At 43.0% G+C, this 26,622-nt stretch overlaps 1 protein-coding gene across 4 annotated transcripts in view; it reads right to left on the bottom strand.

Annotated features, from left to right (window-relative positions):
- Tln2 (talin 2) overlaps positions 1 to 25,588 on the bottom strand; it is a 411,357-nt gene extending 385,769 nt beyond the window's left edge. For 2 of the 4 annotated variants that reach the window (XM_026384818.2, XM_026384825.2), the window contains exon 1: positions 23,672 to 25,588. The gene's annotated coding sequence lies outside the window, so the exon portion shown is untranslated. Of the gene's footprint in view, positions 1 to 22,837; positions 23,582 to 23,671 lie in introns of all 4 variants that reach the window. The other 2 variants (XM_077799669.1, XM_026384826.2) reach the window with 2 other exon arrangements.
- Between the last annotated feature and the right edge of the window lie 1,034 nt (positions 25,589 to 26,622).

Raw genomic sequence — 26,622 nt, 5'->3', positions numbered from 1 at the left:
CCCAAAGCAAGGCTTACTCAAATTTTGTAGTAGGCTATAAATGTAGAGGAAGGTCTAGATGGTTTGTTAAAAATACAGATTTAGCAACATGGGGTAAGGCAAAAAAATCTGCCATTTGAACAAGGGCAAAAAGTGATCCCAACCCAGATACTTTCACACCACCCTTGGCCCAAACAGCTTTGGAATCTCAGCCTCTGGAGATCAGGCACTGTGGGCAGCTCTGTCCCCAGCTCACCACAGGCAGGGCTTTACCAAAAAAAAAAAAAAAATGTTTGCTGAGGAGATGAGGGGGGGAAAAAACACATGAAGCTGCAGACTAACCCGAAACCACTGTAAAAAGAATTGAATGAACAAGCTCGTTCCCAGCATGCCCACCCCCATTCCTCCAAGGAGCTGACTAGTAGTTTAGGCAAATTTCCACATTTGAGGTTTAATCCCAATATTATATAAAGAATTCACCAGCCAATCCAAGTTGCTGTATGTCCAGGTCTGAAAGGCTACTGCCCACATTCTATCTTCTCCTCTCATCCCATTCCCAGTCAGTCAAAGCCCACAGCACTGTCTCTTTGCACCTCACGACCCAAGCCAGGGCCCTAAGGTCCATATCTGACTCCCAAATTAGTTGGGAAGCCCCAGGAGGGCAGAAGTATCTGGTACAAAGTCTAATGAAATATGGATGGAAAGGGGAACTTTTTCATGTTGTATCTATCCCTGCTTTACACTTATTTATAGGCACAAGGCCACCCACATAGAGGCTGTGTGCATGTGTCTGTGACAACAGGAGTCACTTCTAAGACATTATGTGGGCTTCTCAGGGTCCTCCCCAGGCAGGTTCTAAAGACAAAAGCTTCCACAGAAATAGATTTCTCATGGTTTGGAAAAAGACTATCTCCATGACCAATTCTCTTCCACTCTCATCCAGTAAAGAAGTGATAGAAACTGAAGGAAACAAAAGGGTGATAGCTTTAATGCATCCAGCAGTTCTCATCAAGCCTGGGCTGAAGGCGATCTGCAAACAATCAATCCTTACAGGAGGAGCAATGAATAGGCTCTCCCCATAAACAATGATAGTAGGTTAACTGAGTGACTACTACTAAAACCAATGATGTAAAAGCTCAAGAAAATCCTACAGAAGAAAGGTGGGCTAAGACCTAACCCTGATGTACCAGCATTTGCAGGAGGTGTAATTAAGCCCAAAGAGTTTAATCCTATGCAAAGTTATTCACACTATGTATCTAATAACACACAGTTGTTATCATCCTAGGTATGGAGACCAACGCAGGAAGATGCACTCCCCAACCACTGTACTAATAGGTGGAAAAAACTAACTGTATTCTGACTTTCCAAGTTCTCTTGGGAAACAACTCTGGTGAAATCCAACCCTCTCCTATAAAAAGCTATGCAGTCTCTTAATTCTGAGAAGGCTTTGTTTTGAGCCTGAATCCCATTGATGTTAGTGCCACTTACTGCAGCTGTGAGGGGAGACCAAGGGGACCCTCAAAGGAAGGAAACTTACCAGGCGCTTGACAGATGCACATCCCAGGCACAGCTCAGGGACTCTGCGGGACCTGGCTACAGTGAACCTGCACCAGGGTGTTAGACTAGCTATACATTAGAATTACCTGGGGAGCTTTTAAGACAACAGAAACCCAAGGGAAGCCTGGGCTATAACCCAGAGTTTCAGATTAAGCTGGTCTCTGGTGGGCTGGGCAATTGCAGGGTTGAAAGGTCCCCAGGTAAGCCTAAAGAGCAGTCACAAGTGAGACTTATTGGCTAGTTCCAGGAGGAAGTAAGCCCTGAGGTGGAGGCTGAAGGAGTGGCCTGAGGTGCTGAGGTGCCTAGTCCCAGGGCACTCCTTGCCACTTACTGCTGAGCACACCCCCTCCCACCTCTCTGCAGACTCCCACAGGGAAGACAGGACTAAGCCTTTCCCAGGTCTCCCTCAGCTTCTTATCCACATTTCCTTTGTACAGCTCCTCCCAATTCCAGGTACATCCCTTAAGAAAAGCCTTGTGGCCATCAGTAGGGGAGTGTAGGGTGTGGCAAATGATAACATTAAGTGGCTACCGTACAACCATCACAGTCACTACTATTGTAGGCAAAAGGAAAACAGTGAGTGGTTACTCTATATTAGACCCATGCTAAGTGCCTGATATGCTTCATCTCATTTAATCCCACCACAGTCCACTGAGGTAGTTACTGTTGTTATTCCCGCCCTACGGATGAGGAAACTGGATAGTTTAGTTGTTCAATATCTCACAGCAAATCTGTAAGACAACTTGTGCTTCTAACCCTTCTGCTACTCGAATCACACCTAGTAAAATTACTCTCAAGGTCAATCCTCAGAGAGGCAAAGTTAACACCAAGCAACTAGGGCCCTGAATATGATGTCTTAAGCATCAATTTCTTCAGTTTAGATGGGAAAGAACTGATTTTCACTGACAGTGGCTTGCGCTGACTATTCATTCATTCACACATGTGCAGGGCACCTATTATCAGTCAGGTATAGGGACAGGTGCTGGTGACAGAAGTGAAGACCACACCCTCTGGATAATGTGATCCTTGCTGTGAGATATTGAACAACTGAATTGCCCAGTTTCCTCATCTGCAGGTTGGGAATAACAAGATAACCTCCTCCTCCTGGGAGAAGCCAGCCCCACGTTGCTCTGCAGTACACCAACCTCATGGGGAGACTCCAGAGGCAGATGTTTGTATGCTTGTCTCAGTACCCTGCTCCAGATCATCTAAAGCAATCTCTCCTGGAGAGAGGGCCAGGTGTTGCCAGCTTCCCAGTCTCCACAGGTGTTTTGGATCAGCCAGGATCAAATGGCTGATTTGCCACTGATAACAAATCACCAAAGGATGGAACCAATAAGATGGAAAATCCAGAAATCACTCACATTGAAGAAAGCAAGTCAGGAAGGGAAAGGGGGGGGGGGGCAGAATTAAGTGATTTAATTAATTATATAGGCAGAATGAACCAAATAGGAAAAGCAAGAACTAGATGACAACTCTTAGATACAGAATTATCCCCAGAGTCCTGCCTTGAGGGAAGACGCAATCTTGTCAATGAAAACGAATGCCCCCAACACCTGACACCATCACAGAGGTATCCTCCAACTTGAACTCCAAAAGCTGGTTTGTAACCCTGCGATCTGTAGTACTGACGAGTTAGACTACAGCACTGGGTGGCAACAACTGCTAGCCAGAGTGTTCCAGGTGTGAGGAAGAGGAATGGCAGCTTGGGGAAAGTGGGAGGAGAGCAGAGCCCCCATGTCATGGGGTCACAGAACTCAATTCCAACCCCTCATTTTTCAGAAGATCCTGAAGCCAGAGGGAGGGAGTCACTGTATAAGGTCAACTCCTACATCAGAGGCAGGGCCCAGTCTCCTAGGAACCTCCATGAGCTCATGGCAAGCCCTGGCTTCCAGGATCCTCAAGCCACCCTCACTGCAGCAAAAAGCCCCTCTTGCAGCCACCCAAATATTGTCCCTTGGACTTGGAACATCAGAGATGATGATGCTTTCCTCCCACTCCCAGGCAGGACATGGGCCTAACTTCAGCTGTCAACTAACTGCAAATTGTCAATCCTATTTCAAGTCCCAAAAAATATAAAAAATTAGCAATTTAATCTTAAAAGCATGAACATAATGGGTTGTATCCTAAAGAACAGATAACTCTGATACATTCAATCAAACAGAACACTATTCTGCAAAAAAAAATTACTGATACCAGTAACAGTACAGATGAATCTCACAGAAGCCACACACAAAAGAACACATTCTGGTAATTCAGTGATGTTCAAGAACAGACAAAAGTATTCACTGGTGAAGGCAACAGTGGCTATTGCTGAGGAGTATGTGAGCCTTAACTGAGAGGGGACACCAGGGAACTTTTTAGGTCCTGTGCTAGAAATAGAAATATTCTGTTTTGGTTTGGAGAGTGGCTACTTGCGTGTTCACATGTGTAAAAACCATCAAGTTTAATTAAAATTTGTGCACTTTATGGAAGCTATTCCTCAACAAAAAGAAAAAGTGAAATGAACTTGATTTTTTTTCTTTGCTTTCAGTACTGAAGATTTAACCCAGTACCTTCCACATGCTAAAGAGCACTCTACCACTGAGCTAAATCTCCACTATTTTTAAAATTTTATTTTGGAAGAGGGTCTTGCTAAGTTGCCCAGGCTGGCTTCAAATTTGCACTTCTCCTGCCTCAGCCTCCCTAGTCGCTGGAATTGCAGGTGTGTGCCGCCACACCCAGCTGTACTTACCAATTCTACTTCTAGGAAATCACCCTGAGGAAATAATTTGGGTTCCTATCACAAAGATTTCTGTCCAGAGATGCTGGGTGCAGTGGTACACACCTATAATCACAACTACTAGGGAGGCTGAGGCAGGAAGATCACAGACTCAGGTCAACTTGATAAGACCCTGTCTCAAATTTTGAAAAATAAAGGAGTTTGGGCTCAGGAAATCAAGGCTGAAATTTCTCTCTCATATGTGGAAGCTAGACCAAGTAAAGGGGAAAAAAGGGAGGGAGTCGGATATCATAAGAACAGAGGGAAGATCAGTACAGTAGAAGGAGACTGTGGGGAGAGGGGAGAGAGGAGACATGGAAAAAGGGAGGAAATGCAGAATAAATTTTACAAAATTATGCTGTGTGCCTGTATAAATATACCACAGTGAGTTCCACCTTTATAAAGTACCAATTATAAATAAATAAATAAATGAATAACCAGCAGAATAAGGGAAATAGGGTAAGGGAGGGAGGGAAGAAAAGAGGAGGCACTGGAGCAAATTAAATTTCATATGATCATGTAAAAATTTATGCCCAACTATCATGCATAAATATAATGCACTGATAAAAGCATTTTTTTAAATCCATAAAGGTCTGGTAATGTTTCTTAGTGGTAGAGTGCTCCTGGGTCCACTCTGCAACAGAAGAAAGGAAAAAGAAAACACTAACTAGAGGCCTGATTACATAAAGTTATAAACATCATTTATTCATATGACATGTCTATGTGATACAATATTCTGTAGCCACCAGAATTTAGGATGTGGGCTGAGGCAATGGCTGAGTAGGAGAGCACCTTCCTGGCATCTGCTAAGCCTGGGTTCAATCCCCAGCACCCCACCCCCAGACACGCACACAAATAATAGTGGGTTGTATCCCACTATTTCTTTCCCTGTTTGTGCTAACTTTAGTTATTTGTCTGTGATGCATGTCATGTTCTGGTTTAATACTTAGTCAATAATAAAATCCTTTTCTTTCTCTTCTACCTTTGTGAAGAGGTTTTCTGGGTTGAGAGGAGATTTTTGTATTTAATTATATTTCTCATGATCTTCAAAGAATCACCTCTACTCAAACTGACTTCCCTGAAGTTATTTTTAAACCAACTAAAGCTTCAACTAAAAGAGGGCATGATTACATTGTAAGAACAGGGTGGGGCCCCCACAACACACAGAAGTCCTAAAAGATGGAACCTGGATCTCCAAACATAATTTGGTGACAGTGTCCCAGCCTTGCATACTGCATAGACCACAAATTCCAGCATGGGAAAAACTCCTGCTGGTCATGGAGCCCCTGAGCTGCTGGCCCAACCCCTAGTACATCCTGTTCCCTGCAAAGGCAAAGCCTGGCAGCTGCTCCATCTCCCTGCTACCCCTATCTGAGAGGAGTCCTGACTTTTTCTGCTCCCCTGTTTCCCCAGCAAGAGTTGAATGAATACTTTTTAACTGTCCCCCTTCCCCTCAAAGTCAAAGTAAATCCTATCTCAACATGTAGTTAGTTTGTTTCTTGGAGTCATTTGTTCCACTAGGAAATGTTGCAGGAATCAAGTTCTTTTTTAACTTTTTCTTTGAGAAAGCACTTTCAGGAAAAGAATGATCATCGAACAGCTTTGCTACCAGAACCGGGAGAAATACAGGTGAGAAACATCTGCATCTCAGCCCTACCACTTGCTAGGACAGTTCCTCAATGGGACCTCTTTCTCTGCATGGTCTTCAGACAGTACACACAACTCTCCCACATTTTCCTGAGATCAGTCCATCTCTATTCCTGACAAAAACAGGACTGTCAAAGGCATCCTTGAGAGGAAATGTCCTTAGATCACAGCCCAAGTATGATATTGGTAGAACCAGCTCTGAAGTACGCTTGAGGGTCCTATTCATGTAGACTTTGGAGCTGTGGTTAATTATTACTGAGCACTAATGGAAATCTAATTTTACTTACCCCATTGACTCAGCCTCCTACCAGAATAAGAAAACAGTCCAACATGAGAAGCTTTAGGAAAGACCCACTAGACTGCATGTTCAAACAGCTTTTGCTGCTAAGTACTATTCAACAAGGTTCTCTTAAGATCACTAGGCATCATAATACCCTGGAGAAGAACCTATGAAAACACAGGTTCCTTAGCCCACTCAAAGTTGAAGCTCCCATAGTTTGGTGATAAGGCTGGAGAATCTGCATTCCTATTAAGTTCCCAGTAAGGCTGTCGCTGCTGGTCCCACCCCCACACTAGGAGGAGCCAGCTGAACACAGCATCTCAGCCACCAGGTGGACAACCAACCCTGGCTTCCTCCTGGCCTGATTATCAAGGCCAAGACCAATGGTTCTTGAACCAAAGTCCTGTGGAATACTGGTGTTCCACCACTGAACTCAATCATGGCATTCCCTCAAACACACCCACACAAAGTTTTGAAGTCAAATTAAACCTCTGGCACCAATGACTACTTGCTTCTGGTATACACTCACCCTTTGGTATTTGAGGGGGATTAGTTCCAGGATGCCCAAGAGATACCAAAATCTGCAGATGCTCAAATCCCTTATGTAAAATGGCATACTATTTACATATGTCCTACCCACATCCTCCCATAAATTTAAATCATCCTAGAACACTTATAGTACCTAATACAAGGTAAAGACTATATAAGCTGTTGTATAGTTTAGGGAATAAAGATGAGGGGGAAAGTCTGTTTATGTTCAGAACAGATGCAATTTTTTTTTCAAATATTTTGATCTGAGATTGGTTGAATCCGAGAATGTAGACCCCTAATATACAAAAAGGAAACTAAAGGGATTTAATTCCTCAACAAATTTTATACACACACAAATACTTTACTGAGTTTGCTCAATATGACATGATTGAAAGGAAGCTGTAATGGTCTGGTAGACACAGCCAGCACCACATGGAAGGACAACAAAATTCAGCTCTACCACACATCCAACTTCCTAAGGCCATCTCTCTCCCGAACACTGCAGCTGATTCTCCTCTAATCATTTAAAAACATACCTTTGGACTGCTTAAAAAAAAAAAAAAGGAAAGAAAAAGAAAAGAAAGAAACAAAGCCTGGGCTCCTGCACTTACAACTCAATCTAGTGTACAGGAACAAAAAGGACCATACACATTAAACCATTTTCAATCAAGACAACATGCAATCTATTGCTAACCTGTATGGGGGAAACACTACAAGCTTCAGATTTTCTTCACAAGCAATCTGGCATTTCATCACAAAAATGGCTCCTCGTCTATGCACTGGGCTCTTTCAGATTCCCTACTTAAGGTAAAAGAATCACTGTGAAGTTTCAGCCTTCCTACACTTCAATTTTTAAAACTTAATATGTACTTGTCCCTGTGGGCCTTGGCAACAGCATATAAATCCTGCCCTAACTTTGAACACAAACATTCTGCCACTTACAGGGCAGAGGTCTTCCTGTCCTGTGTCCCTGAGGTCACTCTATCTGGAGATTGAAGCCAAGAGAAACACAGCCTTGTATAGCATCCCAAACAATATGGATATTTACGGTCTTGTGATTTTCTTTCTGACCTTTTTGCCTGTACACATAGGTGGACTAGCAAATGAAACCAAAGATTAAAATATCTTCTTTCATTTTTTAGAAAACTTACTGTTAGCTCTAAAGGGGGTAGGGTCAGCACATCTGGATCCAATCATTGTAATTTCACATTCTTGGGATCTTCCATCCCAGACGGAAGACAGCAGAGCACAAGGGACAGCACAAGGGACTAATTAAGATCCCTGGATTATGATCAGGCATCGCCCCTAACCCAAAATGTGACCTTGGGCAGAACCTCATTCTTTCTAGGGCTCAGTTTTCTAAACAGTCTTCCAGTTCAGGATACCAGTGGTAACTAGTAATATGATTCAAGTGTTGATGAATTTGTAATGGCCTTCCTTTTTCTGCTTGATTGTATCTGCAAACACTTCAGTTCTCCTTGGAGGAGACAGGGACTTTCATTTCTCTGGAGCATCCTGGCCTCTTTTCTCTTCCTCCCTGTCCACTCTCCCAAACCTGTCGGTCTCTCCACTTCCCTTGTTCAGCTTCAGAGCAGGGGCTAGGATGAGAAAAAGTCCCTTGGAGAGTTTCCCAAATTGGCACTAAGCTCTCTCTGATGAATGTCTAGCGCAGCAGGCCTTTGGTTCCTCAAATAAGCTTCTAATTGTCTTTTCGGAAATGTGCACGGACGCTTATTTCAAACCATTTGGCAAGTACCTCGCAGGGTAATTTCTCTGACATTGTGCTTGGAGAGAGAGGATTTAAGAGTCTGGAGGAGCATTAGAAAAACTGTACTCCATCTGATCCTGTCCTTGGATGGGAATAAAACAACATTTTCAGGGACCCACCACTGGTATGATGCAAACCCCCACAGGTCTCCAAGTACTCAAAATTGCTAACTTGGTATTTGGATCTGTCTTTTCTCAGGGACATTGAGAAGGCATCCTGGAAGTTAATGGATGGCAAGAATTATGACACATGTGGGTGGTCCCAGCCATGCAGGACAACATGCTGTCCTGTCCCTGGGCATCATTTTTCTAGGAGTAGCATTAATAGGAGGGCAGTTCAAGCCTTATGATCAGAACTGGAGATGGATCCTGAGTCAGTAAGTACCATGGGGTCAGGAGTTGGCCAAGCACTCGATTTAGACTCAGAAACCTGTTTAAATCTCTGGCCTACCATCCCTTCCAGTTCTCGAGAAAAGGCTATCTGACTTTGTTACCACAAGCCCCACATTTTGAAATGTTGACAGATGTTCCAGTTCTCCAAGCAAGCCCTTCCCCTAATTTATTATGCACACAAGCTCACCTTAAATTCTAGTTAAATGGCAGATTCTGGGTCAGTAGTCTCTGTGTAACTCAAGATTTTGGATTTTCAAGTTCCCAAACGAACTTGCTAGCCCTTGGGACCAACCTTAAATAGCAAGGGCAAAGAGATTTATACTACAATCTAGTGTTTCCCAAATGTCCCTGACAAGAATCACATAGGATAACTGTTAAGTACACCAGGGTAGGGCTGGTGAGCTATGTAAATTTAGTAAGTACTCAGGTGAGTCTTATAAGCAATGAACTTTGAGAAACTCTCATCTGCATCCCTCATTTAAAGTGCCCACAAACATGCAGGTGCCCTCACCTCCTTTTCATTGTTCTCTCCAGCTAACTTAAAATGGAATACTCTAACCCTGCTTCTGGCACATGTAGAAAAGTGAATGATCTCCCAAACTTTTCCTAGTCCTGGCACTCTTGAAAATGAAAAAAACCTGTGAAACTCCTATCCCTGAGGTAATCTACAAGTGCCAAAGCAACACATGGACAAAAAACATGCACAGCCATTCACTTACCAGAAGAAGTTATGGCCAGTTACCACAGACCCCGAAACATGCACAGTCTGCTTTACAGCCACCATTTATTAAATCCATAGGGACAATATACCCATTTTATTGATGAGACTACTAAGGCTTACAGAAGGTGGGTGACATGTCAAGGTCACACTATAAATATGAGGTAGGCTTCCACACATCAGCACACAACACACATCCCTCTTCTGGTTTGTTTTTTAAAATCTCTGTCCATGCATACCCTTCCAGACTGTGCAAACCATTAGGGCAGCACTTAGGTGTGTTTTGTCTCGTTTGGTAGACACACAGATAAAGATCTGCTCAATTGATGAGTGACTCCAAAGCCAGGGTTCCTCCACAAGAACAGGCTGCCTCCAAACCCATAACAAGCTTCTGCAGCTTTATCTACAATTTTTCAAGAATACGTTATGTATAAAGTGACATGACATATATGACCCAATGACACAAAATTACTTTTGGCTCCCCTTTCTAAAAGTACAGGTCTACATTCTGCCAGAAGAAAGAGTATAGAACTGAAAATCTTGTCTTCAGAGGAGAGAGGGGATCAATTTACAGAAACATCTGCAAGGAATGAGCACAGAATACCAACATCTATTGTCCCAGTAAATGCAATTGAATCTCCATCATTAATAGAAGAAAGTTCTTTCTCCCCACTCTCCCTCTCCCATATGTAAGCATTTACTTGTTTTTTTTTTCAATATGCACGCAGAGCCCAAGAATACAAACATATTTCTATTAAAAGTCATTCTTAACCACCTGTGCAGTTTTAAACCACAAAAGCCTCCTTGAATTAACTCCAAAAAATTTAATATATTTCACATACTATCCATACTCCAAAGGAATTTACCTGGTAAAAAACATAACTTTTAGCTGGGCATGGTAGTACACACCAGTAATCCCAGCAGCTGGGGAGGCTGAGGCAGAAGAGTAGTGAGTTCAAAGCCAGCCTCAGCAATGGCGAGGCGATAAGCAACTCAGTGAGACCTGTCTCTAAATAAAATACAAAATAGAGTTTGGGGTGTGGCTCAGTGGTCGAGTTCAATCCCCAATACCAAAAATCAAAATCAAAATAAATAACCTTAAAATGAATTGCATGAGCTTATATAAAAATGAAACGGAGAGTGACTTTAGAGAGAAAAAAACAATCTATTAAAAGTACTGCAGAATGGGCTGGGGTTGTGGCTCAGCAGTAGAGCACTCACGAAGCACATGTGAGGCCCTGGGTTCCATCCTCAGCACCACATAAAAATAAGTAAATAAAATAAAGGTATATATATATATATATATATATATATATATATATATATATATATATATATATTTTTTTTTTTTTTTTAAAGAAAAGTACTGCAGAATGAAGTCCTGGTAGCTTCAGACTAGGAAACAGCATTACAAGCCAGAAAATGGGAACAAAAGCCACTATAAACCATCTAATAATGTTTATAACACTGCTGTGTGACTAGCTTCTGGTAAAAAGAATAAGTGATTCCTAAGCCATATTTTAATGGCACTCAAACCTCAGTATATCTAAGAATATTCTGATTATGAAAACTACAAATTCTTGGGTCCCACAAAAACCTACTAAATTAAAATCTCTTCAATGATTATCTTTAATCCCAGGTAATTCCAATGGTGGAATTGTACCCCAAGAAATGTACCTCTAAGAGACCACGAATCTTGGTATATAATCACTCAAAGTTATGATAGTGAAATAACTTAGACATTGGTCCTGAGTATGAGTTATAATCTACAGGCTAATGGTCAAGGCTTAAAATAAGTTTCATTCTTTAGAGAGATTGGCATTGTAATATCAACAGATAAATTACAGAGTGGCAACATTTCACCAATATTGGATTGCGTGCTTTAATCTCTGGACCTTCAGCTCAGAAGTTTTGGATCCCACCTTAGACCTGCTGAAAGAAAATCTAGGGAGGGACCTAAGTATTCAAGTTTTAAAATTTTCTATTTGGCATTATGCACACTCCAGTACATTTTAGTTAATATGAGTATATTTTATAACAACAAATACTTAACAATCATAATCATTTTTTCTGCCTTGTCCTTTTGCTGATTTTATTTTTGTATTGATAAAACATACAATGTTCGTGACTGCACCCTCTCAATTTATCTCCCACTCCCCACCCCACTGTAGTACAAGATGCATCTGTAGCACATAGAAAGTTCAAACCAGATTGATTTTTTCCATTTGCTGAATTTCCATTAGTACAGCTTGGGCAGCCAAAGAGCTCACACCCTTCCCATCAGTACAGTGACAGGGGTCCTGTACAAAAAGCTGAATGCTGTGGATACAAGGTATGTAAGGCTCCCAATTCCAGTAAGCATCTCCACATGAAGCCTCCTTGGGCCTCACATGCATGCCAGCTGACAAAACTCAAATAATAATTTGGGGGTAGTGATGGTGGGTTTTCCCTCTGCAATATTGTGTTCATGGTGGAGTACATTAGGACTTATATTTTTTTGTGTGTGTATCAAAACCTCCAAGGGAAACAATAAAAATATCAACTCCTAGGTTGAAACTTCAGCTTTTGATTCAGAAAAACTCCACATAACCTCCCTATGTGACCCCCATTCTACCCCTCCAAAAAATGCCATGTCAAATTCTTACCCTCTTTTGTCTCTGAATGTGACCTTAGAAATAGGGTCTTCCCAGAGACAATCAAGTTGAAAGGAGGCTTAGGGTGGCTCCTAATGCGGTGTGACTGGTGCCTTATGAGAGGGGAGGTTTGACCAAAGATACAAACACAACATAAGAGAGGGAAGGCAGTGTGAAGACAGAATAGGGGACAGCTATTCACAAGCCAAGCAGAGAGGCCTGGAGCAGATTCCTTCTCACAGTCCTCAGAAGGAATGAGTCCTTGGTCTTGGACTTCTAGCTTCCAGAACTGATTACAATAAATTTCTGTGGGTTTTTTTTTTAAAGCCACCCAATTTGTGGTACTTTGTTTCCTCAGCCCTAAGAAACTAATAGCTTCCATTTGATGAAAAAAGTGCTCCTCCCCTGTCCTTCTGGGGATGGCCATCTGGCCATCTGATGCTTCTCGGATTCCCCAGGGCATGTACTAGTGTCTTTGCCAGGCACATTCATAAAGTTCCATATAAACACCTTATGGGGTTCATCAGAGGGCCAGTTCCAGGGTAGGGGGTGAGGCATCTGCGGGCTCCACTGTGCAGTCTCCAGCCTGAAGCAGCTGTCCCAAGATGGGAACACCCCATCATTACCATGTTCAGCAGCGAATGATCTGCCATGTCTTACAACTATCAAATCACCTCTGTCCAGCCAGCTCATACAGCCTTGTCCTTCTGTGAAAGCAGCATCTTGGTCAGCCCCTGGCTGGCAACCAGCTTCTCTGGTTAAATCCGAGGTCATCTGGAGCCACCCTCAGCACTCACACAGGAACCCCAATCATAAAAGCCCTCAAGGAAGTGATTTTCTCAAACTAAATGCAGTTTTCTCATGTAAACAGGACAAAACACATAGGGAAAATGTCAGAAAACTAAATTTTCCCGAATAAAAAGTTCTTTCTATATATATTAAAAATGGCAACTTACAGGGTCTAATATCCAAGGAGGGTACAGCCCAGAGCAAGGTGTGATCCAATGGAGATTATTGTCCTACATTTGAAAGAAGCTAAGTTTGTCCAGTGTGGGAACCCAGCAGGCATTTGCCTGACAGGGGCCTGTCCCCAGTTCCCTGGCTGCCTTATGTCTTCCACACTCTTCTTGGGCAACCTCTCCTAGGAGCCTCCCTAGGTGCTGCCTACCTTGATGATTCATTTAGTGAAGCAGGTGAGATTTAAGAATCAGCATTTTTAATAGGCTCCCCTGGCATGTCCCAGAGTCCAACAGCACATCCCAAGAGAAGGAGAAAGAGCCTGGCAGTGATCCAGAAAGTGGGGCACCAATGCCAGCTTCCCCAAGCATTATAACCTTCTGTGCTTTAGTTCTTTGCTTGTAAAATGGAGAGGATATACTAGAACCATTCAGGTTTCCCTTTCTTAAAAAAAAAAAAAAAGACAATAGTAATAAACTACCCTTGAATCACAATAAGATATCCCATAAAGGCACCTGCCTTTTCTTTTTTTTTTTTTTTTTTTTTTTCTCTTTAACTGCTTTGTAGCTGGGCCTCTGCAGGCTGCCTGGGCTGACAACTTACCCATGGGGTGAACTCCTACAGCCCAGTGGGGGAGGGTCCAGGAGTGATAAGCGTTGAGCCCAGAAGAGAGCCCCTCAAGGAGAAAATTAAGCCTCTTAAAGTGCCCTCCATGTAATCTCTCAAACCCAGGCATAATCCACACTCTCCTTCAAAGATCTTTCATGTATGACCTCAGGCCACACTTGGAAATAGCTTCACTCACATCAAATAGGTCCTATACACAGGTGCCAAGTCATTAAATGGACTGTCTTGAGGCAATGCAAATAGAAAGAGAAAAGAGAGTTTTCATTTAAACACACTAAGCTCTGGGTCTCTCTAACTTGGGTGCTTGAAAGAGCAGTGGTGGGAGGAACCACTGGACAGCCCCACCCATCCATGAGTTGGAATGCTTATGAGGAGACATCTCTCCATATGGTCAAGTGGACCCTGGGGATGAATGAGTCACAGAACATTAAGGTCAATGACAAACACTTCAGACAAGTCAATTTATCTTCTTCAACCAGCAGCAAAAGTTACCAAGTAGCCTGCTTAAGTGCCCCTCTTCAGAGATAAAAATGAGAGAGGCAACCATTTGTCTCCAGCTAGCTGTCCTCTGCAGGTGCCTCCAATCACTCAACAAGTATTTAACAAGGATGTGCTTCATTCTTTCAATACTTAGCCCCTAATTCTCAGCACATGGTCTAAAATACTGTATCCTGAGACCCTGCTTTTCCACCTCCACATTAGGCTCTTCTCAGCTCAAGTCTGGGAAAGATGTATTACTTCTCATCCAAGGCTAACTTCTGTAACCAATAACATTCTTTCACATATTATTCATTATTTTTTTGTTATTGTTGAATACTTACTATATGCCAGCCATTGTTTTTGACACTTGGGGATCCAGTGGCAGAGGGGATTTCTCTTTTGAGCTCATATTATAAGAGCCATGAGATGGACAACGAATGAGTCACATGTGTGATATCATGGAATGACAAATGAAAAAAGAGCAATAAGAGGCTTGAAAGTGGGGCCACGGAATGCCAGCATGACCTTTCAAGAGATGAGACTCGAACAAGCTCCTAAGCAGCGTGTGAGAGTGCACCTCCAGATTTCAGAAGCCAGAAAGACAAAGTCTTTCTGAGAGCTGGAGATTGAGCAGCCAGGAGTAAGAGGAGAACCAGGCAAGAGTTGTGACATGAAGGACAGGGGAATAAAGCATCCCAAAGAGTGGGCAATCAGTAGCTAAATGCTGTGGAGAAGCTGCAGAAGGTAACTAAGAAATGGTCCCTGGAGATGTGTGGTTTCAGTGAAGGAGTGAAGCAAAAGCCAGATAGATTGGAGTAGGTTCAAAAAGAATGAATGGAGAGGAAATGGTGTCAGGGAACATGAACATTCTTTTAAAAATATTTGCTATGCAGAAAGAGCAGAGAAATGGAAGAACAGATAACTAAGACAGAGGGTCAAGGGAATTTTGTTGCTGCTGCCATTTTTTCCCTAAGATGAAGATGTTTCAACATGTTCCTGATGGGAATTACTCACCAAAGAGGGACACTGAAGATGCAGAAGGGAAAAGAGATACCTGCTTGAGTGAAAACTGAGGGAGAGAGGATCCCGTGCACATGAGATTATAGGTACTAGTAGGTTAGCAGGTTTAGTGAGGGAAGACGATGAAACCAGTTCCCAGTTAAGTTTTTTCCCTGAAATAAGCTAAGTGATCAGCTGGGTACTCAGTTAACAGAGAGTGATGTGAGGCTAGAAGCTTTGCGGACCTTGAGGTCCTGAGTCAAAAGTAAGAGGATGCAGATGGCTGTGTATTTCCTCCAGCCAGATTTATCAGCCTGGGACTGGAGCATGGTAAGCAGAAGGTGGGTTTAACCAAAGGTAAAGTTTAATCAGGGAAGTAGGGTGATAGGTGAGAGGGTTCTGGGTATTAAGGAGGTGTACAGAAACCTGAGCTGGGTACAAGGGAATGTGGACAAGAAAGGGATGATAGAAAATGCAAAGGAAGGGCTGGCTACCAGGTCAGAGGCCCTTATAGGGTAAGGGTTAGGTGGAATTGAGTTCTGGAGGAAATAAAATGATAGAAAAACAGTGACAATTAGACTGGGATGCTTGTCCAAATTTTGGTGGGGAATGTAGTCATTGGCAATAAAGTCTACAACTGTGTTTTGCAATGATTAGGTTGCAAATGTAGTGGGTAGTGAATCATGACTGCTATCTTTTCTTTTTTTCTTAATGAAACTGAGTAAAAATGTATGAGAAAATATTATGCCTGATCAGGGTAGATTCTATTGTGTGAAACCTTTCAGTTATGTCTCTATTGGTTCATCACATACGATGTATTTGCCATGTGATTTGAGATTAGGAAAAACTTCAAAGACACATAGGTGAGCTTTCTCTTGACATGCTGTACCACATAATTCTTTGTTGTGAATGCTCTCCTGTGCATTGTAGGATGTTAAGTGGCACCCTCAGCCAATCTAGACGCCAGTGTCTCCTCCTCTTTCCCCCAAGTCATGAGTGTCAAAAACCCGCCCCAGACACTTCCATGTATCCTCTGATGGCAAAATCACGAAGAACCAGAGGTCTAGAGATAATTACACAAAGAATGAAGGAAGTAGGGTAGAGAAAAGACAACTGAAAGAGTATCAAGGAAAAGAGATTGCAGGGAGAATGAACACTCTCTACAGATGTCCGTGCCACTTAAACTATTGATGGGAGGTGGAACTATAGACCAAATGCTAAAATTTTCAAAGATTGAGGCCAGTAACCCAGAGAACCATCAATGAGTGGTCCCCCACCCTAGGTGTACCTTAGAACCATCTGGAGAACTAATCTACCAATGTCCAGACCCATCCCATCCCAAACCAACTACAGGTGACTCTAAGTCAGAGACCCTTGCAGAGGAACTCACTCTACAAAGCCCTGCTTATACATCACCCCTTTCATGAAAATTTCCTTCTTAGTTACCTTTTTCTCCTGAATCCCATTATTATTACCAATTTTGTTTTGCTTCTCACTTACATGTGACATCACAGAAAAGAATAAAAGGCTCTAAAAGCAGAAGAAAATGTTCATTTGCTAAAGAATTTTAGAATCAGAGAAAAGTGAGGAGAGAAGCCCTTTGGGAAATGTTCCTCTTGAGCTTTGGGCCATACTAGCCTCTCAAGGTCTTCCAGACCAGTGTGATTCTCAGAGGAGAGACAAGCTGCTCAAGTGGCACTGATAAGCATCATCAGAAACATAAGCGATTTGGTTATGCTGCAATAAACCCTTGTTGAAACTAATGGTTATTGCCCTAAGCGTTCTCCAAAAACTGTACCAATATTTACATTGCAGCACAATTTAAGCCACATTTATCATCTGGTCGCCATTTTATTCTTAATATTCACCACACGTAGCTAACTTCTTATTAAAAGAAACCAATAGCTTCAAATCTCGAATTTGTATGTGTGATGAGGTGAGGGGAAAAAGGAAGCAATCTTTAACAGCCCTCTACTCTCTCCCATGAGAATACACTGCAGAATAAATTAAAACAATAACCATAAACTGATTTTCCTGGTTGATTAAACACACACATCTATAAAACATCACTAAATTCCCAAAAACCTACCATAGATAAAGGTAACAAGTAAAATAGCCCAAATACTTATTTTTTTTCCCAGCTTGGTGAAACTGATAAAATTGAATTAACTTGTCTTCATTGAGATTCTAACTTTCATCAGTAATCAGGTAGAAAAAAAGATCTGCAAAACAAAAGGTACTGGTTCCTCTAAAGAAGTGGTTCTCAAACCTGGTCCCTAACCCAGAGGACCCACCTCACTGAGGAGCTTAATGCAAATGATCAGACCTCACCTAAACCCTACAGAAACAGAAACTGGAGCCCAACAATCTGGGGTTTAACAAGTTCTCCAGGTGATTGTGATGCATTTTAGTTTGAGAACCAGTGATCTAAACTGAAGCATAATTTTCAAATTGTGCAGTCAGGGCTTCCAGTGGTTTGAGATCCACTCACAAGATCCACAGGGTCACACACGGTGTATACTTTGAAAAAAGAATGGAGTGTCACTGCTTTTGAAAGTTTGGTTCTAGCTGTAAGGGCCAAAAACTCAATAGATTCTATCAAGATTTCAAAAGTTACATTAAGAGGCAGGGTTGAAATGGTTCAAGTTTACATGATTTATCTAACCTAGGGGTAGAGGGAAAGAACTGGGTTCAAATGCCAGCACAGCCATCAAGCAGAACCTCTCTGGGCCTCAAGTTTCAGGAGGTCTGCTATCTAGGAAGATTCCCCAACCAACCAGGGGCTTTTCCCCTTCAAGGACCACCACTGGTCTTCCCTCAGACAGGATAACAAAGGACAGTGCTTGCTAAAAGATGGGTTTGTTTTATTTTCATTGCTCTGCTGGGAACAAGGGTAAGCAGCTTTTCCTGAAAATATCCTTTACTTTGAAGATATTTGCTAAAACTTGGAAAAATCTCAGAATTTTAGAAGATGATTAATTGAAATTTTCCAGAAATAAGAGATTGTTATAGGAGGAATCAGAGCAAGTAAACATGATTATTTCCCAGTCTTTGGGTCCCCAAAGAGGTCCTGATGTGTTTCCTATGTATTAAAAGAATAGTGTTTTCATATAGAAAAACCTGCATATTTGAACAAGTAAACCAATAAAGGTATATAGAGAGAAGGTTAATTATCTTCTCCTTCCCACTAGCAATTTTAAACAATATGGAGTTGTGTATGTCCTTCCACATCTTTCTCCAAGGTCATACACTTAGGACTTCTTTTTTAAAATCAGAAATAGGATCAGACTACTTATGATATTTTGTAGCTAGTTTTTACTATACATGTAGTTTTTATGTAATATATCATGAACATCTCTCACAAAACAATCCATAGTATTAACATACCTTACTGTTTTTATTCTACTGACATTCATGTTGTTTCTAGTTTATTTACTATCGTAATCCCACAGTAAACATCCTCATATGGAGATGCTTACCCTGCCAGTGTTTTTATTTCTGTAAAACTAGGGTTCAAATGTGGGATTGCTGAGCTATAGCATGCAGGCTCCAAACTTTCCCAAGTCCTCTCTTTTCCCCCAAAGTCTTCAGCAATTCACATAACCACCAACAGAGTCGGAGAGTTGCCCTGCCACACTACTCCTTTAAAAAGTGTACCATTAAATTGGGTGTGGTGGTACATTCCTATAATCCCAGCAGCTTGGGAGGCTGAGGCAGGAGCACTGGGGGTTCAAAGCCAAAGCCAGCCTCAGCAACTGTCAAGGTGCTTATCAACTCAGTGAGACCCTGTCTCTAAATTAAATACAAAATAGGGCTGGGGATGTGGCTCAGTGGTTAAGTGTCCCTGAGTTCAATCCCGGTACCAAAAAAAAAAAAAAAAACAAAAAAAAAAACCTCTTTATTTTTTAATTTGCATTTCTCAGACCATTAGTGATGTTTTGAACCTTTTCTGCTGACCGATTATTTGCATCTCTTCTTCTGGGAATTGCCTATTCACATCCTTTGATCATCTTTCTATTGTTTTGTCCTTTGCACAGCATTTAATCACACCCTCAATCCCCACCCTCAATCGACTAGATACACAAAATACAAGAGTATCATCCTCCAGAGACCCAGAGACTGAATGTTTCAGGTAAGCACAGGGTCTGTCTTAATAAGAACATGGTAAACCTTCAAGAACATTTGCTGAATTTTGTTTGTTAAAATTGCAGCTAGAAAAGTATAAAGGAAATACAAATGTTCATTACTTGTTCTACATTTTCAGCACAGCATCAGTTTGACCAAAACTAAATTGTTGGTTAAGAGAAAAAACAAAATCATGGTCTTGGCACTGACTCTGAAAATCCACTGTGAAATGGATAAATGAGCCCAGTTCTAATTCATAGCTGTGGCTGACACATAAATAAAGGCTCTTACAACCAAAGCATTTTGTACCCAGCCTGGTCCACCAGCTGCCATTCAAATGGCACCTGCCACAGAGCCAAAGGTTGTTAGATAGTCCATGAACAAGAAAGGCCTACCTTAAGTATTTTATTCCTTTTTTGTTTTTGTTTTGCCCCTGCCTCCAAGACTTGCTTACCTTTCAAAATTACCTCCTTATGGAGGTTGAGGGGTGGCCTGCAGAGAAATTTGGCAGAGTTCAGATTCCTAAACTCTTTTAACTTTAGGGAAAACATCTGGCTAGGCCCACCATTTATCCCCATTATTTGTAATAGTTCTGTTTGGCTTATGTTTTAACTAGTCTCCTTATTAAATATAAAAGCAATAGGATTAAAAAGTTCTGGGGGAAAGTACTGTAATTAAAAAGGCACCAGTTGGGTATGTGAAGCTATAATTCTGAGCTACTCATTATATTTTTCTTCTTGTCTTTAAAGGGTTTTGTACTCAATTTTTAAAGACTTTGATATATGTGAATTATTTAACTAATTTTTAATACTTCCTGTATTAGCCAAACACCACCCAAAATCTACAAGAAAACATTATGACTCAAAAGTTCTGGAGCATAGTGTCACAGCTCACAAACTAGAGATACTGTCCCAAGAGTCTGAGCATGCCCCCACACATAAACACAAACAATACAGGGCCTGACAAATTGACTAGCAACTTTCCAAAATGCATAGGTATTACCTAACCCTTGGAAGTTACAAAATCTTAATAGGAAAAAAAGACAGGAACTTTAATCAAACCATGAAGTTATGATAATAGCAATCAGGCAAGAGGCAACAAAGCCCAGTTTTGAACACATAAAAAAGAGATAAATATTAAGGTAGTAAACTTGGGAGTAAGTACTGGAGGTATATAATAAAGTTTCTCTTTGAGTTGTTTATATAAAATTTTAATATGCACAAAAATGTGACATATTTATAGAGTAAAATGGTAAAATTAATAAACATATATTTAGGTGTGTAATTCTTTCTCTGAGCATACATGATAAAAAATTATAATGTTCATCACCTGTAACTGCTTATGAAAACGAATGATGTTCTGGGAGTAGAGGGTGATGGGAATCACTGTAATTTAGTGAAAGAAAAGAAACTGGAATAGAAAATCACACACATGCACATGTGTGTGCATACACACACACACACACACACACACTTTCTTAAATTCGATCTTCACTTAAGAATATTCTAGGGAAGAGTGTTTGCAAAAACACAAAATGAAACAAAAACCTTGAACAAGTAGAGTCAGCAGTAGGTGAATTAAAAATACACAGATAGTTTACACATACTGAGTACCTAGTAACTCATTTAGCAGGGTTAGATTTTTCAAAGTTCACTTTCCCTTTGAAGATAGAAGTGCAACATCAATGCCTAATATAAAGACATCCTAGTAATTATTTAATGCCTACTAGATAACTGAAAACTGTACAAAGGCAAAGAGAAAATGGTGGTTCCACCAGTGAGAAAGAGGTATTTCCTACCACCTCTCAGACTGGAAACTTCATAAAACAGATGGAGGTTTTCTGCACTACTTTCTCTTCTAAATTGGAGAAATGTTATCTTAGTATTTTCCACTATCCTTAATGCTCAATGTAAAAAAAGAAAGAAAAAGTGTTCCTGCAGGTAACCCTCCTGCCCCAAGGCCACTTTCCCCACCCACTATCCTCCTCAATTTTTGCATAGATAAATGAGCAATCAAGAAGATAGAATCTTGGAAACTCAGTGTGTGACATTCACGTGGGAAGCACTTATTGAAGTGAATAAATAGCAAAGAAGCAGCCTAATAATACCTGACATCACATCTAGATGAAAGCCTCTGTACTTCCTCCACATACAATTCTCCCCCCTCCACATACAGTTCTCCCTCCGCCCCACGTTTTTATGGTGCTTTCCATCCTCTCCAATGATGAAGACCCAATATGCTGACATGACCTCAATACTGTGACATCATTTCATTAAGACTTCAAGGAGAAAAGCTGGGACATTCTCGCACTCATCCCATCCCATCATAGATCAGCAAACACGCCCCCACCCCCAGTCCCTTCACAAAGCAAAGATCAATCTATCTACAAAAGTAAAGATTTTCCACCTCCCAGCTAAGAAGTCCCCACCTCCAAGCTCTAGAAAAGAGGATAACCAGCAACCTGAGGAACGCCTCACTCAGCACACGCAGGCGCTCTTGGAAACAAAAGTGGTACTTAAAGCACCTGGGTGCTTGAAACCTATGTGTATTTTCGGACCCGTTTCTCCAGAACATCATCCCTGCTCTCCGGCCTTAAATTGTGTCTCTGACAATATCAACTCCTCAGCTCATTCCTCTCGTCTTCAGGAAATAACCACGGGTTAGTTTTCACCACGAGCCGCAGGAATTCTTCCTTTGCCCGTTATCTCGGCTCTTCCCCAGCATCAAGAACGCAAGTTTCCCCCACGCGTCACCTGAAGCCCCAACTTATGGAAACGCCCCCCATTCCTCGCCTACAGCAGCAGGCACTATCCTAAGAGCCCAGCACGTAGAGGCCGAGCGCTTACTGCTTTGCCGCCCCAGCCAAAGAGGCGACTGGAGGCTTTTGGCTAGCAGACCCAAGCCAGGCCCTCGCCAGGATCCGCGAACTGGTGCGCCTCCTCTCTTGCCGGGAGTGAGCCCTAGCGCCCGGCGGAGCATGAAAGCGACCCCCAGCGCGGGATAAATGCTCTTCACCCAGCGCAGGGCCCGGGACACGGCCGTGCGCACCGCTCCGAGGGAGCGCCGGGGGCGGCGGTAGGGAGAACACGCCAGGGAGAGGGGCGTGTTCCCTGAACCTCGGAGCACTAAGGCCGTATCCACGGGACCGGGACACCGGGGAGCCAAGCGCTAGGTCAGTAACCACCGCTCTCAGCCCCAAATACCGTGGGGCCGGCCTGGCGACGCGCTGCGACCCGCGCGCCCTTGCGGGGACAGCCGCCTCCGCGCCTGTCTCAGCGCGCAAACTTTCCCAGTGACAATCGCTCCTGCCTCCCGGCGGAGCGTCGCGCTATCCTTGGGGCTCAGAAACTGTTCGCCCCCTCCCCTCCGCAGCCGAGACCCACTGAAAATATGGCGCCCTCGAACGTCGTTCCTCCGGCCCCTCAGGGATCCCGAAATGCCTGTCTCCAGGTCCCTGTGGCTCCCGGTGGGCGCGAAATCAAAGCTTGTGGGGCCGGGGAAGGAGACGCTCAGCCAGTGAGAGGCCACCGCTCTAGATCCAAACCCTGCCCTTGCTTTCGGCCGGGCGCTTCCCCAGTCTCTCAACGGCCAGCAGTTTGCTAGTGGCGAGAATGGCAAGTGAAGGGGAGTCGTGGAGTCTGGAGGTCTAAGGGTCTAGCTCTGAGAAGGAGCTCCTGGTTGTCTTTGCCGGGAGCCTCGGCGGGAGTCTTGTTTGCAAAGTGGCGTTGGAGTCCGGGCGGCCAGTGCTGGAATGAAGCCGCTCCGCCCTCGCCAACTCTCCTGGCGCGGGGGCCCGGTCGGGGTCGAGGGGACACTCCATGCAGGCGGGGCCGCTTTTCAAAGCCCAGTTACCGGAAACCCGCGGGAGCCCCGGAGGGGATCAGCTGCCCACAGCCAGGAATCCGCTCTCAGGCGCCGGCTGCGAGACTGTTTGCAAACCGCGGCGCCCAGGTCGAGTGCAGTGAAACATACATGTGCAATAGACAGGTGCAATAATTTCATTTTATTTTTATTTTCCTGCAAAAAGCCCTCCCAGAACATGAAATCTGGGAGCTTTGCGGGTTTTTTTCTGCATTGACATCACTCACGAGATGCAAAAGGGAGGAAAAATCACCCACATTTTCCTTCTGGAGAGGGGAGGGAAAAGACATGAGAAATTCATGCAGCGTGCATGCAGCTGGAGGAAGAGAAAAACCCGAGTGAGCCGTGCGCCTTACCGGGGGATGCATTTACTGTCTCATTGCAGAGCGCCTGCCCCGGAGTGCAGCCGGCGTCCCCCCGCGCGCCCGGCGATCGCTCCGCTCCCGCAGCCGCCGCAGCCGCCTCAGCCGCTGCCGCCACCGCTGGCTCCGGGCGCGGAACAAGAGCCGAGGGCGAGCGCGAGCGCACGGCCCGCGAGCGCCAGGAGGGCAGGAAGCGCGTCATCACTCGGGGACGGCGCGGCTCCGGTGCGGGCCCGGCGCCGCACGACACCCGAGTCGGGCCGGCACCGATGCTCTGGAGACTCTCTAAGGTCTCTATACAGCGGTGCCTTGCCGGGAGGCTCTGCGAGGGAAGGCAACTGGCCCGCGAAGTTTTCGCGGGGAGACGGGGTGCAGAGTGTCTGCGAATCCCCGGAACTCGGGCTCTGCTGTGTAAAGGGGATTAGGCGGGGAGGGACTCGGCATCTTGTGGAATGGGGCTCCTGGGTCCTCCGAGTGCCTTCCCGGGAACATTGGCCAAGTCCTGGAGAAAGCGAAGTGTGGCTCTTACCGTGGGTGAAGGTCTGCCGCAACGCGGGTGGCGGGAACCCCGGGCGAGCTTGCCCCCTTCAGCACGTTCACCGACGCCCTGCTGGTCGAAGGTCACTTAGGGATTTGGGGGAACGACTTGAGGGATGAGTGGAAGAAGAGGCGTGTTCTGTTTACAAAATAATTAAAAATTTTCTCCCGTCTACCATGCCCTTGAATAACATCAGTTATATACTTTGCCCCTTCAATTTATAGCTATTGGGAAATGCCATAGGATAATGTGGATCAATGTGAAGATTATTAAGGAGGCAAGGATGTACCCTGTTATGCCATTTTTAAAAGGTATCCCGTATGGAAGGAGGCAGAAAAGACTGGGCAAATAATATCAATGCTTTCACTGGGTCTCTTGGTGATTGGTGGGATTGTGGATGGGTTTTCTTTTTCTGCTTAATTCTAATTTTTCTGTAAAGGAGACATTAGTGTTGTAATTTCAGGGGGAAAAATAAAGTAAGAAATAGTTTGGTGCTTTTCCCCTCACCCCAGTACAGAATGGCCAGGGTAGACCCCTCTTTCCAAAGAATAGGTACCAAATTTCTTTAGTTACTCAAACTCTTTAGTTACTGCAACTTTTCATTGTTTCTTGGAGCATGAAACAGCTGTCACTGTAGACTCAAGAGTGTGTTGATTTTGTAAATTGAAACTGTCTCGGAGAAGCCCACTGGGACATTGGATAAGACTGGACATTCTGTAAGAACAATTGCATGTTCTTATCAAGACTGACAAACCTGATTGTATGACTTAAGAGATCTTTATAACCTTAGAGTACGACTTTGTAACTTATCTCTTTGCAGAGAATAAACCTTACAAATCAAAAACACAATGAGAACCAATCAGTGGCCACTTGAGGAAGTCCTAAAAGTTGCAGAGCACAGACTGTTTCTAATTGTACCGGTAAAATGCTTCTGTTCACCCCTTTTTAAACATTCATCAGCCTAACAGAATAACTAGTGGTGGCAGCAAGTCACATCAGGGAGTGGTTAAAAAAAATGTTTCAGTAAGAGCCTGGTAATAAGCTCATTGATGCCATTTAAGTTATTCCTTCATTCACTGACAAATAGTAACCATATTTTTATAGCTCCAGTGCCAGGATTACAAAAGACATGTATCAAAAAAGAAGAAAAGTCCATTGCATCTGATGTGATTTTCTCCTCTCCCCAGTTCATGGGGTGTAATAGCTACCCATAAAGCATATCATAATCAGTTTGTTCCCCCCACACCCTGTTGAATTTCAAGCTTTCTCATCATTTATCCCATCTTCCTTGAAGTATACCCACATTTTTCCACCACACAACATTGAGATGCCAGCCAATTATAAGATAAACCCCATGAGAGTAAGGATCTTGTCTTCATTTCTATGCCTAAAAAAGAGCCTGGCACATAGTTGGTGCTCAATAAATATTTGCTTTATATAAATAGCATATTTGTACACTATTTGTTTAGTTCCTGAGATATTAGAAACATTCTTTCCTATTAGACTGTCAACATAATCCTGGAATGCTTCCACATAGACTTGTAGCCTTGGTTTAATCTAGTAATTTTACTCTTTTCAAAGAGTAAATCTTAGGATATTCAAAGCAGTGAGGTGCAGGTGTCTGAATAGCTATGATTACAAATCCAATTAGTACTATTCCGTGGCTCTCTTAGATCAATTAAACCTTTTCAATTGATCTAGTGAAAAAGAACATCAGTCCTAAAATTCTTTGCTTATGTACTAGCTTCAAACCAACTGACTTTGAATATTTCATTTTATAATACCTCAGTTTCTATAACCATTCTTATTATTTCAAAGCTATTTGCTGATTCTTTAGAAAACCACTATTTTATTGCCTATACTTTTCAACAAATTCCTCCATAGAAGTAAAATTGATTTTATCAGTCAGTAACTTATTGTAACTTCTCTGAAATTGACTCTCCTCCACTAGACCTGAGAAGTGATTTCTAAATTTAGAGTCAGATATTAGTACCCTTTATCTTTACTAGTCACAGTGGTCATAGTATTACAGACCAGAAAACAAAACTAAGACAACAACAAGTCCCAGCTAACTTCTTTTAAAAAGGTTATATTGGGGGGATTTGTTTCTACCAGCAGAGGAAAACAGATGGTACTTTCTCTTAAGAGTATGTAGGACCTGAGAGAACAACTCATTCTACCCCAGCAATTTCCAAAGCCTTTATACATGTCCTATTTCCTGCTCAGCATATTATGGGTAACTGAAAATAGATACATTTTGTATACATAAAGAATACAACTTTTACAGGGATGGTTGAGGGTGGGGTAGGGAGTGGCTTATGCCTATGACTTGGGAGGCTCAGGCAGGAGGATTGCAGGTTCAGTGCCAGCCTCAGTCACTTAGTGAACCCCTAAGCAATTTAGCAAG

This window comes from Urocitellus parryii, chromosome 6 (assembly GCF_045843805.1).
Source record: "Urocitellus parryii isolate mUroPar1 chromosome 6, mUroPar1.hap1, whole genome shotgun sequence".
Taxonomy (NCBI): Eukaryota; Metazoa; Chordata; class Mammalia; order Rodentia; family Sciuridae; genus Urocitellus; species Urocitellus parryii.
Note: the sequence above shows the minus strand (reverse complement) of the source record. Positions and strands in the feature narration are given on the sequence as shown.